This window comes from Lepidochelys olivacea (assembly GCF_965140295.1).
Source record: "Lepidochelys olivacea isolate rLepOli2 genome assembly, chromosome: 4".
Classification (NCBI taxonomy): Eukaryota; Metazoa; Chordata; order Testudines; family Cheloniidae; genus Lepidochelys; species Lepidochelys olivacea.
The window spans coordinates 108,109,537-108,125,524 of NC_140414.1; positions in this window are offsets into that span (position 1 = coordinate 108,109,537).

The following is a 15,988-nucleotide window of genomic DNA, read 5'->3' on the forward strand; positions in this document are numbered from 1 at the left end:
ACAGAAGTATTATTCTAAAGGAATAATTAGAACAGCTCTACTAGCCATTATACAGTCATGACAGTGGCCAAGTTCAAGATCTTGGTGAAATCCTGAACAGACTGAAATCAGTGGGAGTTTCCATTGAGCCAGGATTTCACCCTTAAAATAATTAAGGCTGTCAAACTATTTAAAAAATTGTGATTAATTGCAAGATTAAAAAAAGTCATGATTAATCAGTTTTAATCGCACTGTTAAACAACTATACCATTTATTTAAATATTTTGAATGTTTTCTACATTTTCAAATATATTTATTTCAATTACAACCCAGAATACAAAGTATTCAATGCTGATGATGACAGGTTCTGCTCACTAACGATCCACAGCGGTGCAGACTGATGCACATTCATTTTCAACATCTGTGTCAGATGCCACCAACAGACGTTGGATTTTCTTTTTTGGTGGCTCGGCTTCTGTAGTTTCCGCATCAGAGTTGCTCTTTCAAGACTTCTGACAGCATGTTCTACACCTTGTCCTTAGATTTTGGAAAGCACTTCAGATTCTTAAACCTTGGGTCGAGTGCTGTAACTATCTCTAAAATTCTCATATTGCTACCTTCTATGTGTTTTGTCAAATCTGCAGTGAAAGTATTCTTAAATCGAACAACATATGCTGGGTCATCAGAGACTGCCCTAACATAAAATATATGGCAGAATGTGAGTAAAACATGGAGCAGGAGACATACAATCTCCAAGGAGTTCAGTCACAAATTTAATTAATGCATTATTGCTTTAAGAAGTGCCATGAGCATGGAAGCATGTCCTCTGAAAAGATGGCCAAAAAATGAAGGGGCATATGAATGTTTAGCATATCTGGCATGTAAATACCTTGCAATGCTGGCTACAACAGTGCCATGTGAAAACCAGTTCTCACTTTCAGGTGACATTGTAAATACGAAGTGAGCAACATTATATCCCATAAGTAGAAACAAACACGTTTGTCTTAGCAATTGGCTGAACAGGAAGTAGCCGTGGTTTTGAGTTCAGTTATGTAAAAAAAAAATTCTATATTTGTAAGTTGGATTTTCACAATAAAGAGGTTGCTTAAAGTACTTTTGAGCTGAATTGAAAAGTATTTCTTTTGTTACTTTTTTACAGTTCAATATTTGTAATAAATATTACTATAAAGTGAGCATTGTACACTTTGTATTCTGTGTTGTAATTGAAATCAACATATTTGAAAATGTACACAAAAATCCAAAAATATTTATAATTTAAATTGGTATTGTTTAACGGTGTGATTAAAACTGATTAGTCATGACTTTATCTAGTTAATTTGTTCTGCATTAATTGCTTGAGTTAACTGTGATTGAGAGCCCTACTATCAATCCTACTGTGTTCAGACCGAGCAACCAAAGCAGAAACATATTTGTGAGCTTAATGGTAGGCACTGGTACGATCACTCTCCATCTGAGTCTAAATTAATTTTTTGGAGGCTGGTGTTTAAAAGTAAGACTGAAAACAACTGACAATTATATAGGCTAGACATTATAGCCTTTGTAATGGCAGAACCCTTTCAAACAAATGACCTGTTTGTGGTATGATTGTCTTGAAGACCTGAATGGAAGACAATTCCCCCATTTCTGGAAAATTTGAGATTTTGAAAAGCTTTCCAATACCACAGAGGGATGAAAAAGAAAATTAAAATCTTTCTTTGTGGGTGATGCAACAATCCAAAGAACCCTGAAAAAAACCCAAATCCATCGTGGATCAATTGAAAGTTGATTTTGATATAGTCAAAACTTTGTTTTTTTACTATAATTAACTTAAATTTCAAAACAAAGTAGTTTTGAACTAAAAACCATTTCATTTTGAAAATGTCAAAAGAAGGGTTGACAACATTTAATCTTTTTTCCCAAACATCTTTCAAAATGAGAAATTTTCACAACTGACCCTTTTCCATGAACAACTTCAGTTTAAAGGAATCAGGATTTTCCAATGATAAAGCATTTAATCAAGTTTCCCAGCTAGCTCTACCTGAAGGCCCTCTGTCAACAAAAACCCTCCAAGTTAATGAAAGGAATGATTTAGATAACTATACTGATCTTGGTCAAGTGTTATGAGATATATGGATGAAAGCACTGAATAGGAGCTGATGATGACTATTATATGTAGTAATTCTGTACTAGGCCTGGATTTGTTTGTGACTAAGAGTCACTGTATGTAGGGTGTAATAAAGGCAGGAACAATCTTAATACATTCAGGAAAAGGTCACATTGTATTACATGATCCAATGCTGAATCTACTTATTTGAAAGGAGGTTAATTATCTGAATGTTAGCTTGTACTAGGAAGGGACACATGAGGAGTCACCAACACCATAAAACAATACGTTTAGGGTAGCATTTCAAAAGCCATCACCATTGGCCAAACTGTTCCTATTGAAGCTAAGGGCTTTTGAAAATACTTTCTTTAATGAAAGAGAACCTTAAGATCTCCAAGAGGACTTAATATTGCAACCCAGCAGATTAACCTCTTTGGTTAATTTCTGATTGTATGTACCTGACATAGCTATTTCATTTTAAAAAATTACCTTGCAGATAAGTAGAAATGGACATTTAGCCAAGAGAGATTTTAGATGACTATCAACAAAGACACACCCATTGGTATGCATAAATGAGTTTTGCAAACTTGCAAACAGGCATATTTTGATGGCAAAGTATTTAATTACAAGTGTTTTGCCCAGCCAGCACTACTGTTAAATAATTAACATTACACTCTCTGCTACAAAAATGTAAGAGTTAATCTTATTTGATGACAGTTGGTCAGATTCATCCCTGGGGTAACTCCTCTGAGATCATTGGAATTATCCCAAGTATAAATTAGGGCTTTTTTTGCATTTTTTTTTAATGTTAGGTTTTCTCAATTTGGTTAGATCGGCATAAAAACTAATCATTTTAAACCCCAATGTTAAATCTTACACTCAATACTATAAACTAATGTTGTTCAAGTAAAATGAGAAAAACATTACTATAAGATTGTCACAGTGCTTTACATGGTGTTAGGATGGCATCTCCTCCTGCACAGTCTGGGGATTAGTTTTGCAAGGTCAATGCCCCTTCCTATAGTGCAGGCCATTTCTCAGCCTCGCTTACTCGGTCTACAGCCCCCCTTTCACTCCACCTGCTGCCTCATTGTGACTCAGCCATCCAGCCAGATCACTATATGCATTTCCCCCTTCCACAGTATGTCTTTTTTCAGCAATTTTAGGCAGTCTTCCTATTCACCACCCCATGGTGCCACAGCTTCAGTGGCTGGCAGGGGAACCTGGGTGCAAGCTGCACTCCAGGTTCTGACTCCAGAGGCCCTGTAATCACCAGTCATGATCTGTTCCCTTCTGGATCTTCATGCCTTTCCTTGTGCCCTTTCCTTACCATCTGACACTCCCCCTCTCTGGGTTTGCCAGCCTCCTAAGTCTCTTCTCCCAGGGTGTAACTGTAGGTCATCTGCCCCATAGTTTCTACACGAGGGATCAGCAACCTTTGGCATGCGGCCTGTCAGGGAAATCCGCAAAACCACCAGGCCAGTTTGTTTACCTGCAGTGTCTGCCAGTTTGGCTGATCACAGCTCCCACTGGCTGTGGATCACCCTTCCAGGCGAATGGGGGCTGCAGGAAGTGGTATGGGCTGAGGGATGTGTTGGCTGCTGCTTCCTGCAGCCCCCATTGGCCTGGAACAGCGAACCAAGGCCAGTGGGTGCTGTGATCAGCTGAACCTGCGGGAGCTGCAGGTAAACTGAAGGGCCAAAATCCATTTGCTGTGGATGGAAGATCTTATCTATAGTTTCTGCTAAGAAATTTTCATATAGGCCCGGAGTCCACAGCTTGGCCTGGGGCATAATGGCTAGCTAACAAAGAACAATACTTGGCTAAGAGAAAGCTAGGGTAAACAGATAACCTTGTGTGTCTCAAGTCAGTGAACGGAGTCAGCATAACTCTGAATGTAATTGGGCATCCTAATCGTGAGTTATAGATGCACAAAGTGTTGAGAAAGGCCTCACAGTTAACTGCCTAATGCAGGGAGAAGATAGTGGTACAATACCCCTCAGATTCCAGACAGAGAGAGGCCTAATATGATTGACATGAGTTATGACACCCTTCCCTCATAGTTGGATGCCAATCGTAGCCCACAGAAGTGCAAGGGTAAAAGTATAAACAATTGTTATTAAGTACTAATTACTGCTTTTTCGCTTTAAATCTCCAGGAATATACTGTTGGTCAACTGGGAGAACTGCTACCTCATTCCCCTGGACCCCAAAATTAGAGTTTAACCTCTACACTTTAATAGACGTAGTTTGAGGGTAATTACCTGCGTGTCAGCAATATGTTAATCTGAGTCATGGGCGGAGCCATTATGTAATCTTTTAGACCATTGGCTTATTGTGCTTGTCTTACTGCTAGAACCTATCCAGTGGCTGGGAAAACCCAGCCCGGTCGCTTCTCTCCACCCAATGAGCACCCTATATAATCTAATGTAATCAATTGCTCTTGCAGTGTCTCTGAGCCTAATAAGCAAAGTGACACTCTGTCAGCGCTGTGCATAATAAACTCCTGTGCTTGACTCTACACTGTGTGGATTACTGATCCTTCATAAACAAACCGGCCTGGCCTGCCAGCAGATTTCCCTGATGGGCCATGTGCCAAAGATTGCCGATCCCTGCTCTACACACTCCTCCTTTCTCCCAGAGAGTGACTGCAGACTTTCCCAAAAGCCCACTTTGATTCCAATTTCCTGCCTTTATACATCCAGCCCAGTTTGTTCCTCTTCAGCTGGATTTCCTCCTTGAGTCAGGGGATTGTTTAGCCATATAATTCCTCTCAGCTGTGGCCTGTGGGGTTAATTACCCCCCTTTTCACTCTACATTAACTTTTTCACAGACCGTGTGGGATGAACAGCCCATCTCATAGGCCTACTTGAATTTACAATCTAACAAAGGTCTTTTTTTCATCTTCAGAACAATGTATTCAATTTGTCCTTGTGTATAATCAGATGAAAGCAGGTAAGAGAAAAATGTTGCTGTACTTTGCCTCCAGCCCTGTAGTGTGTTTATATATTTATTGAAAGGACAATAGGTTAATGTTATAAGCCCAGGAAAACCTATTCTTAGTAAGTTATTAGGAAACACCACTTAGCTGAGGCCTTCTGAGGATTCCAAACCTGCCAGTTACTAAGACAAATCTAGAATATAATGACAAGGTTTAGCCTTCTGTGCAAACCACCTCCTCATTCACCTTCATTAAAATGTTTAATTATGTCTGAATGCTGTAATTTTTAAAGGTTTCAGAGTAGCAGCCGTGTTAGTCTGTATCCGCAAAAAGAAAAGGAGTACTTGTGGCACCTTAGAGACTAACCAATTTATTAGAGCATAAGCTTTCGTGAGCTACAGCTCACTTCATCGGTTGTTTTATTGCAGTGTAGATGTACCCAAAGAGTTTTGCCATTGACTTTAAAGAAGCTAAAATTTAACCCAACATACTTATCGGAATGCATCCGATGAAGTGAGCTGTAGCTCACGAAAGCTTATGCTCAAATAAATTGGTTAGTCTCTGAGGTGCTACAAGTACTCCTTTTCTTTTTGTAATTTTTTAAGGTTTCAAAATTGTATTGAATGCCCTACAGACCCTTCCTCTATCTGCTTTATTCTGTAAAATACTATATCATTATTCCTTTTAAGTTTTTTGTATGCAAACCAGCCATAGGCAAATGTTATTCGCTTGTTATCTCTTAAACTGTTTGGTGACTCATCAGATGTGTAGTCCTAGCCAATACACATAAAATGATCAGAAAAAGGGGGTATAACAAAACACGACTGAAGAGTAATCTCATTTGTGCCACCAAGCTTACTCGTTCATACAGATGAGCTTGTAATGTGTATGTAAACAAATAACACATTTCAAAGAACACACAAAACATGTACTATCCAGCCCCCTCAAGCAGTATGTTACAACTATTTTCCTCAAAACTAGATGTCATTTATAATACAATGCACAGAATTATTGAGAAGTTTAATAGGTGAGGAATAGTCTTTCTATCCAAAGTCTTTGTAACTCAGAGGTAGCTTCTTCCCAGCATCCAGTCTCCAAACCAAGTATCCCTACTGCCTTACAAATATCACTTCTTCCCGACCCCCTGCAGACATATACTAGAGTGAAAATTAAGGAGCAAACATTGTTGAATTATAATTTTATATTTTGATTAGATCTGTTAGATAGAAAGTTACAGCACGTGTACAATCTATACAACATTAGTCATCTAGAGCTGAGTAGTTGCAAGATAAAGGGTCAATATAAATGGTCAAGCATGAGGCAAAGGGAAATAATGCAGCTGAGCTCTCTCTTTCTTGCCTCCCCACTAAATATCTGTACATTTTGGGTACCTTCTCCTTGCAGAAGTGGAAAGAATGATTGAGATTCATGTGAGCATCCAGTAAAAACTGTTTTGCTATACATGTCCCGTGTAGGTTTTTTCTTCAGCAATATGAAAATTGAAGGCTATTTGGCAAAATGTGGTGAGGTCTATTTAAAATACATAAATAAATAAGGAGAAACGATTTATAAAAATAGAAGTGGGATATCATAAGCCTCCATCAAATATCTAAAACAGAATTTTCTGTAGCCTACTACATAGCAACTTTGGTGTCTTCCCTTACTGCTTTTCCTCCACTCACAAAGGAAATAAGTGCCTCCGTTCAAGTGGATAGTTAACAATTAAGAAAAAATATTTTCCAAAGCTGTAACCAATACATACTACTTAACTGCCGATTTCAGTTGCGTGCTTCAGACAGCGATACCATTGAATGGATTCATGCCTTATGCTCCTATTTCATGCCTTTCTTTGGTATTGACTTTGCTTAAATAATGTAGTATATAGAACTTTGGGAGGAGGAGAGGATGCTGAAATAAGACTAAACCTGTAAAACAAAATTGGTATCTAAATCTTGAAGCCAGACAGGGAAATTAAGGTGGTCTTGTAAGTCATTAGTAAAGCCCTTTAATTAAAGCTGAGTATGGATAAGTATGTTGGGTTAAATTTTAGCTTCTTTAAAGTCAATGACAAAACTCTTTGGGTACGTCTACACTGCAACAAAACAACCGCACCTGGCCTATGGCAGCTGATTCAGTGTCGGGCAGTGAGTTTATAAAATTATAGTAAAGATGTCTGGCTTTAGGCTGCGTTTCCCTGATCCTGGATTCAATTTTCTAGCCCCACAGCTGAGCCCCACGAGCCAAAGCCAGCTGACGTGGGCCATCCACAGGTGTTTTATTGCAGTGCAGACATAGGCACTGACTCCCTGGGTGCTCTGGGGCTGGAGCACCCAAGGGGAAAAAATGGTAGGTGCTGAGCACCCACTCACAGCCCCCCTGATCAGCGCCTTCTGCTCACCAGTGGCCCTGACGATCAGTGCTTCCCCCTCCCTCCTAGCGCCTCCCACCCACCACAGAGCAGCTGTTCTGTGGTGTGTAAGAGGTGCTCGGAGGAGGGGTGGAACTGGGTGGGAAGAGGTGAGGGTGGAGTGGAGTGGGGAAAGGTGTGGAGTTGGGGAAAGGCCTGGGGCAGAGCAGGGGTCGAGCACCCTCCAGCACAGTAGAAAGTCAGGGCCTCTGAGTGCAGACATACCATTAATGACTTTAAAGGGCCCAGGATTACATCCTTTGGGACAGATCCTTACCACTGAAAATGGAGCTATGACAATTTACACTACCATGCACCGTGCTTAGTATACTAACAGGGTAATATTTCTGGGCACACCAGTGTAACACATCTATTTAGAAGAGAAAGAAAAGCATATCATCTACATTTTAAAATAGTTTGTGTATACAGAAAATTCTAACTCAATAATAATAGAACCAAATATAAAGGGCCTGATTTCCATAAATATAGGCTCTTGGTGTGCATGTATTTGTTGGACACAAAGTTATTGCAATTATGTATTTAAATGTATCTAAATGCATTTGCGTGCTCAAATGTCTAGCTGACCTATGCAATAGTAATAATTGTGAATACTACAGCGTGTAAATACACAAGCACCTCATACATATATATATATATAAAATAACAATAACAAAATATATAGAGAGAAAGTCATATTTTAAATGGCATAGAAAGAGTGCTAATACTGTGAAGCTGATACATTTACAGAAGTAAACTCTAGCTCTTTGGAAATGAAACTCGCATCTCACAAAGAGCTGTCCATAACCATTGCAAACCAACACAGCTAAGAGTCCAATAATTAAGGAGCATTTACATGAATAATGGTGCCTTTTAGCATGCTAGGCAATTAATAGTAGACACTTGAGCTCTTCTGTTTTAGGTGGGAGGATCATTACTTGTATTCAAGTGGGTTTCCTTTGGGGTTGTAAAGCAGCCACAGTATAAGCCCTGGTCTACACTACGAGTTTAGGTCAAATTTAGCACCGTTAGGTCGATTTAAGCCTGCACCCGTTCACACAACCAAGCCTGTTTTGTCGACTTAAAGGGCTATTAAAATCAATTTCTGTACTCCTCCCCAGTGAGGGGTTTAGTGCTGGGTTGAATTTGGGGTAGTGTGGACGCAATTCGACGGTATTGGCCTCCAGGTGCTATCCCTGAGTGCTCCATTGTGACCACTCTGGACAGCACTTTCAACTCAGATGCACTGGCCAGGTAGACAGGAAAAGCCCCGGAACATTTGAATTTCATTTCCTGTATGTACATGATACATGATCCTGGAGGGGGCACCTGGTAAGAGTTTTGTCTGCATGAAATGCCGTCTGATAGAGCTGATGGAGGAAAAGATCAGAGGTTTGGAGATGCAGGTGGAAAGTCTGGTAGAGTTTAGGAAGGGGTTTGAGCAGATTATGGAGCGAAGACATGAGGTATCTGAAGGGAAAAGCTCAGACTTGCAGATGGAAGCAGGACTAGGGAATTCTGAGGGGAGACTGGGTGAGGAAAGTGGTCAGTGGAAGCATGTGACTAAAAGAACTAGGCAGAGGAAAAGACGGGCTAGTGAAGGAGAAATAGAGCTTCAGAATAGGTTTGTAGAGTTGGAAAATGAAGAAGGGGCTCAGCAGGTAGTCACTGAAGGTGACAGGGCAAGGAAGAAGAGAAGAGCGGTTAGTCCTATAGGAAAAGGGGAAGAGTTAATGGAGATTACACCAAATATGAGCCCCAGGAGGATACAGGATGGGTTAAAAAGGATTACAAGGGAGAATGGGAATGGAAAAAACTTGCAGCCAGAGGGAACAGGGGATAGACTGGAGAATAGCACCGTCACTAGGAAAAGGCAGGTCTATGTGATTGGGGATTCTTTACTGAGAAGAATAGATAGGCCTGTAACCAGAGCTGATCCAGAAAATAGGAGGGTGTGCTGTCTTCCAGGTGCTAAGATACAGGATGTAGACCTGAGGTTGAAAAGGATTCTAAAGGGAGCGGGAAAGAATTCCCTAATTATCCTTCATGTGGGAACAAATGATACGGCTAGATTCTCGCTGGAAAGTATTAAGGGAGACTATGCTAGGCTGGGGAGGACGCTTAAGGAAATTGAGGCTCAGGTGATCTTTAGTGGGATTCTGCCTGTTCCTAGAGAAGGGCAACAAAGGTGTGACAAGATTATGACTATCAATAGATGGCTTAGGCAGTGGTGCTATAAGGAGGGCTTTGGGATGTATGGCCATTGGGAGGCATTCATGGATAGAGGACAGTTCTCTCGGGATGGACTTCATCTGAGTAGGGAAGGAAATAGACTTCTAGGATGGAGGCTGGCACAACTGATTAAGAGAGCTTTAAACTAGGAATTTGGGGGAGATGGTTGGGAGATGTCCAGGTAATCTCCACGCCAGAATTTAGCATAGAGTGGAAAGAAAATGAAGTAAGAGTGGATACAGCTGTAGGTAGGAGGAAGGGCAGTGTAGATACAAGTCTAATAGGTTATACTGGTAGTAAAATAACCGTGCCTAATAGGGTACAGAATGTGAGTGAGGCCAAACAGCAAAAATTAAGATGTTTGTACACTAATGCAAGGAGCCTAGGTAACAAAATGGAGGAACTAGAGTTACTGGTGCAGGAAGTGAAACCAGATATTATAGGTATAACAGAGACCTGGTGGAATAGTAGTCATGACTGGGCTACAGGTATTGAAGGGTATGTGCTGTTTAGGAAAGACCGAAATAAAGGTAAAGGTGGTGGAGTAGCACTGTATATCAATGATGAGATAGAATGTAAAGAAATAAGAAGCGATGAAATGGATATGACTGAGTCTGTCTGGGCAACAATTAAATTGGGGAAGAAAACTATTAGAGCCTCCCCTGGGATAGTGCTTGGGGTGTGCTATAGACCGCCGGGATCTAATTTGGATATGGATAGAGCCCTTTTTAATGTTTTTAATAAAGTAAATACTAATGGAAACTGTGTGATCATGGGAGACTTTAACTTCCCAGATATAGACTGGAGGACGAGTGCTAGTAATAATAATAGGGCTCAGATTTTCCTAGATGCGATAGCTGATGGATTCCTTCAGCAAGTAGTTGCTGAACCGACTAGAGGGGATGCCATTTTAGATTTGGTCTTGGTGAGTAATGAGGACCTCATAGAGGAAATGGTTGTAGGGGATAATCTTGGCTCAAGTGATCATGAGCTAATTCAGTTCAAATTGAATGGAAGGATTAACAAAAATAAATCTGCAACTAGGGTTTTTGATTTCAAAAGGGCTGACTTTCAAAAATTAAGGAAATTAGTTAGGGAAGTGGATTGGACTGAAGAATTTATGGGTTTAAAGGTAGAGGAGGCCTGGGATTATTTTAAATTAAAGCTGCAGAAGCTATCGGAAGCCTGCATCCCAAGAAAGGGGAAAAAATTCATAGGCAGGAGTTGTAGACCAAGCTGGATGAGCAAGCATCTTAGAGAGGTAATTAAGAAAAAGCAGAAAGCATATAGGGAGTGGAAGAAGGGAGGGATCAGTAAGGAAAGCTACCTTATTGAGGTCAGAATATGTAGGGATAAAGTGAGACAGGCTAAAAGTCAAGTAGAGTTGGACCTTGCAAAGGGAATTAAAACCAATAGTAAAAGGTTCTATAGTCATATAAATAGGAAGAAAACAAAGAAAGAAGAAGTGGGACCGCTAAAAACTGAGGATGGAGTGGAGGTCAAGGATAATCTAGGCATGGCCCAATATCTAAACAAATAATTTGCCTCAGTCTTTAATAAGACTAAAGAGGATCTTAGGGATAATGGTAGCATGATAAATGGGAATGAGGATATGGAGGTAGACATCACCATATCTGAGGTAGAAGCGAAACTCAAACAGCTTAATGGGACTAAATCGGGGGGCCCAGATAATCTTCATCCAAGAATATTAAAAGAATTGGCACAAGAAATTGCAAGCCCATTAGCAAGAATTTTTAATGAATCTGTAAACTCAGGGGTTGTACCGTATGATTGGAGAATTGCTAACATAGTTCCTATTTTTAAGAAAGGGAAAAAAAGTGATCCAAGTAATTATAGGCCTGTTAGTTTGACATCTGTAGTATGCAAGGTCTTGGAAAAAATTTTGAAGGAGAAGGTAGTTAAGGACATTGAAGTCAATGGTAAATGGGACAAAATACAACATGGTTTTACAAAATGTAGATCGTGCCAAACCAACCTGATCTCCTTCTTTGAGAGAGTAACAGATTTTTTAGATAAAGGAAACGCAGTGGATCTAATTTACTTAGATTTTAGTAAGGCGTTTGATACTGTGCCACATGGGGAATTATTAGTTAAATTGGATAAGATGGGCATCAATAGGAAAATTGAAAGGTGGATAGGGAATTGGTTAAAGGGGAGACTACAACGGGTCCTACTGAAAGGTGAACTGTCAAGTTGGAGGGAGGTTACCAGTGGAGTTCCTCAAGGATCAGTTTTGGGACCAATCTTATTTAATCTTTTTATTACTGACCTGGGCACAAAAAGTGGGAGTGTGCTAATAAAGTTTGCAGATGATACAAAGCTGGGAGGTATTGCTAATTTAGAGAAGGACAGGGATACCCTACAGGAGGATCTGGATGACCTTGTAAACTGGAGTAATAGGAATAGGATGAAATTTAATAGTGAGAAGTGTAAGGTCATGCATTTAGGGATTAATAACAAGAATTTTAGTTATAAGCTAGGGACGCATCAACTAGAAGTAACGGAGGAGGAAAAGGACCTTGGAGTATTGGTTGATCATAGGATGACTATGAGCTGCCAATGTGATATGGCTGTGAAAAAAGCTAATGTCGTCTTGGGATGCATCAGGAGAGGTATTTCCAGTAGGGATAAGGAGGTTTTAGTACCGTTATATAAGGCACTGGTGAGACCTCACCTGGAATACTGTGTGCAGTTCTGGTCTCCCATGTTTAAGAAGGATGAATTCAAACTGGAACAGGTACAGAGAAGGAGTCTTATGAAAGGAGACTCAGGGAGCTTGGCTTGTTTAGCCTAACTAAAAGAAGGTTGAGGGGAGATATGATTGCTCTCTATAAATATATCAGAGGGATAAATACCAGAGAGGGAGAGGAATTATTTAAACTCAGTACCAATGTGGACACAAGAAAAAATGGATATAAACTGGCCACTAGGAAATTTAGATTAGAAATTAGACGAAGGTTTCTAACCATCAGAGGAGTGAAGTTTTGGAATAGCCTTCCGAGGGAAGTAGTGGGGGCAAAAGATCTATCTTGCTTTAAGATTAAACTCGATAAGTTTATGGAGGAGATGGTATGATGGGATAACATGGTTTTGGTAATTAAATATTCATGGTAAATAGGCCCAATGGCCTGTGATGGGGTTTTAGATGGGGTAAGATCCAAGTTACCCGGGAAAGAATTTTCTGTAGTATCTGGCTGATGAATCTTGCCCATATGCTCAGGGTTAGCTGATCGCCATATTTGGGGTCGGGAAGGAATTTTCCTCCAGGGCAGATTGGAAGGCCCTGGAGGTTTTTCGCCTTCCTCTGTAGCATGGGGCACGGGTCACTTGCTGGAGGATTCTCTGCTCCTTGAGGACTTCAATAGCACAGATATAGGTGTGAGGTCTTTTTTAGGAGTGGTGGGTGAAATTCTGTGGCCTGCATTGTGCAGGAGGTCAGACTAGATGATCATAATGGTCCCTTCTGACCTAAATATCTATGAATCTATGAATCTGTTTGGCCACCATGGTGAGCTGATCAGCACAGGTGACCATGGAGTCCCAGAATTGCAAAAGAGCTCCAGCATGGACTGAATGGGAGGTACTGGATCTGATCGCTGTATGGGGAGAAGAATCCGTGCAGGCAGAACTCTGTTCCAAAGATGAAATGCCAATATATTTGCCAAAATCTCCAAGGGCATGATGGACAGAGGCTACAACAGGGACACACAGCAGTGCCGCATGGAAGTTAAGGAGGTGAGGCAAGCCTACCAAAAAACAAAGGATGCAAATGGTTGCTCCGGGTCAGAGTCCCGTATATGATGAGCTGCATGCAATTCTACCGGGGACCCCTACCACTACCCCACCACTGTCTGTGGACACCTGCAAGGGGGGAGTCTCATGCAACAGGAATGAGGATTTTGTGGATAAGGAAGATGAGGAGGAGGAGGAGGAGGTTGAGGATAGTGCACAGCAGGCAAGTGCAGAATCCCTTCTCCTCGGCAGCCAGGAAGTGTTCATCACCCTGGAGCCAATACTCTTCCATACCTCCCAAGGTGGGCTCCTGGACCATGAAGCCGGAGAAGCACCTCTGGTGAATGTACCTTTGTAAATATAATACAGGGTTTAAAAGCAAGCGTGTTTAATGATTAATTTGACCTGAAGACTTGGGATGCATTCGCTGCCAGTATAGCTACTGGAAAAGTCTGTTAACGTGTCTGGGGATGGAGTGGGAATCCTCCAGGGACATCTCCATGAAGCTCTCCTGGAGGTACTCTAAAAGCCTTTTCAGAAGGTTTCTGGGGAGGTCATCCTTATTCCGTCCTCCATGGTAGAACACTTTTACCATGCCAAGCCAGTAGCAAGTAGTTTGGAATCATTGCAGAACAAAGCATTGCAGCGAATGGGCCCAGGCTTTGGTGGCATTCAAGCAACATCCATTCTTTATCTCTTTGTGTTAGCCTCAGGAGAGTGATATCATTCATGGTCATCTGGTTCAAATATGGGAAATTTGTTTAAGGGGACATTCAGAGGTGGCCATTCCTGGTGGGCTGCTTGCCTTTGGTTGAAAAGAAATCAACCCCGCTGTTAGCCAAGCGGTGGCGGGAGGCCTGTTCATGCTGAGCTGTTCGTGTTTGGCTGATAGGGATCTTCCCTGATACTTGCCACACGGTGGTGGTGGTGGGAGGAGGGCTTTGAAGTGATCATCCCAGAAAATTGGGTTTGGGGGGGTTTGGGTTGTGCTGCACATTCACCCTAAAACCACAGCCCCTCCTTTTAAATGGCCAACCTAATGGGCTTTGCTTGGTATGGAAAAGGAGGGTGTTGCTGTTTGAAACCATTCCCACATGTTATGAAGGTTGAAGACGTTGAAACCCTTTGCCTTACCATGGCTGCCTGAAAGCCGAATTCTGATGTCTCACACCAAACCGGCAGGCACTCAATATAAGAGGCAAAATGCAACCTTGTAACAAAAGCATATGTGCTATGTAACGTGAATCACTTAATTCAGTGTGAAATAGTCTTCCCTTTGTTCTCTAAACTGTATCTTTTTAAATACTACTCTCCCTTTTTTTCTCCTGCAGCTCCAAATGTTTCTATGCACCCCATATCATCTCCGTCCCAGAGGCTACCGCAGATTAAAAGGGGAAAAAACACACTTGTGATGAAATATTCTCAGAGCTCATGCAGTCCTCCCGCACTGAAAGAGCTCAACAGAATGCGTGGAGGCAAATAATGGCAGAGACCAGGAAAGCGTTAAATGAACGTGATGAGAGGAGGGAGGAATGCAATGAGAGGAGGGAGGAGTGCGGTGAAAGGAGGCAATGCTGAGTCTAATGGGGAGCAAAATTACATGCTCAGGCATCTGGTAGAGCTTCAGGAAAGGCAGCAGGAGCACAGACCACCACTTCAGCCCCTGTATAACCGCCTGCCCTCCTCCCCAAGTTCCATATCCTCCTCACCTAGACCCTCAAGAACGTGGGGGGAAGGCTACAGGCACCCAGCCACTCCACCCCAGAGGATTGCCCAAGCAACAGAAGTCCGGCATTCAATGAGTTTTGAACTGTAGTGTGGTCTTATCCTTCCCTCCTCCCCTCATCCACTACCCCACCTGGTGCTTCCCTCCTCATCCACCCCTCCAGGGCTACCTTGCGAGTTTTCCCCCTATTTCTGTGATGAATTAATAAAGAATGCATGATTTTGAAACAATAATGACTTTATTGCCTCTGAAAGCGGTGCTAGAAGGGGGCAGGTCGGTTGTGTTACAGGGAAGTAGAGTAAACTAAGGAGGTGGGTTTTCATCAAGGAGAAACAAACAGAATAAACAGAACTGTCATACTATAGCCTGGCCAGTCATGAAGCTGGTTTTCAAAGCTTCTCTGATGTGCAGGGTGCCCAGCTGTGCTCTTCTAATCACCCTGGTGTCTGGCTGCACCAGCTGATTTGCCTCAACCTCCCACCCCACCATAAATGTCTCCCCCTTACTCTCACAGATATTGTGGAGCACAGAGCAAGCAGCAATAACAATGGGAATATTGTTTTTGCTGAGGTCTAACCTAGTCAGTAAACTACACCAGCGAGCTTTTAAATGTCCAAATGCACATTCTACCACCATTCTGCACTTACTCAGCCTGTAGTTGAACTGCTCCTTACTACTGTCCAGGGTGCCTGTGTATGGCATTAAGGGGTAGGCTGGGTCCCCAATGATAGCTAAAGGCATTTCAACATCCCCAACAGTAATTTTCTGGTCTGGGAAGTAAGTTCCTTCTTGCAGCTGTTCAAACAGACCAGAGTTTCTGAAGATGCGAGCGTCATACACCTATCCCAGC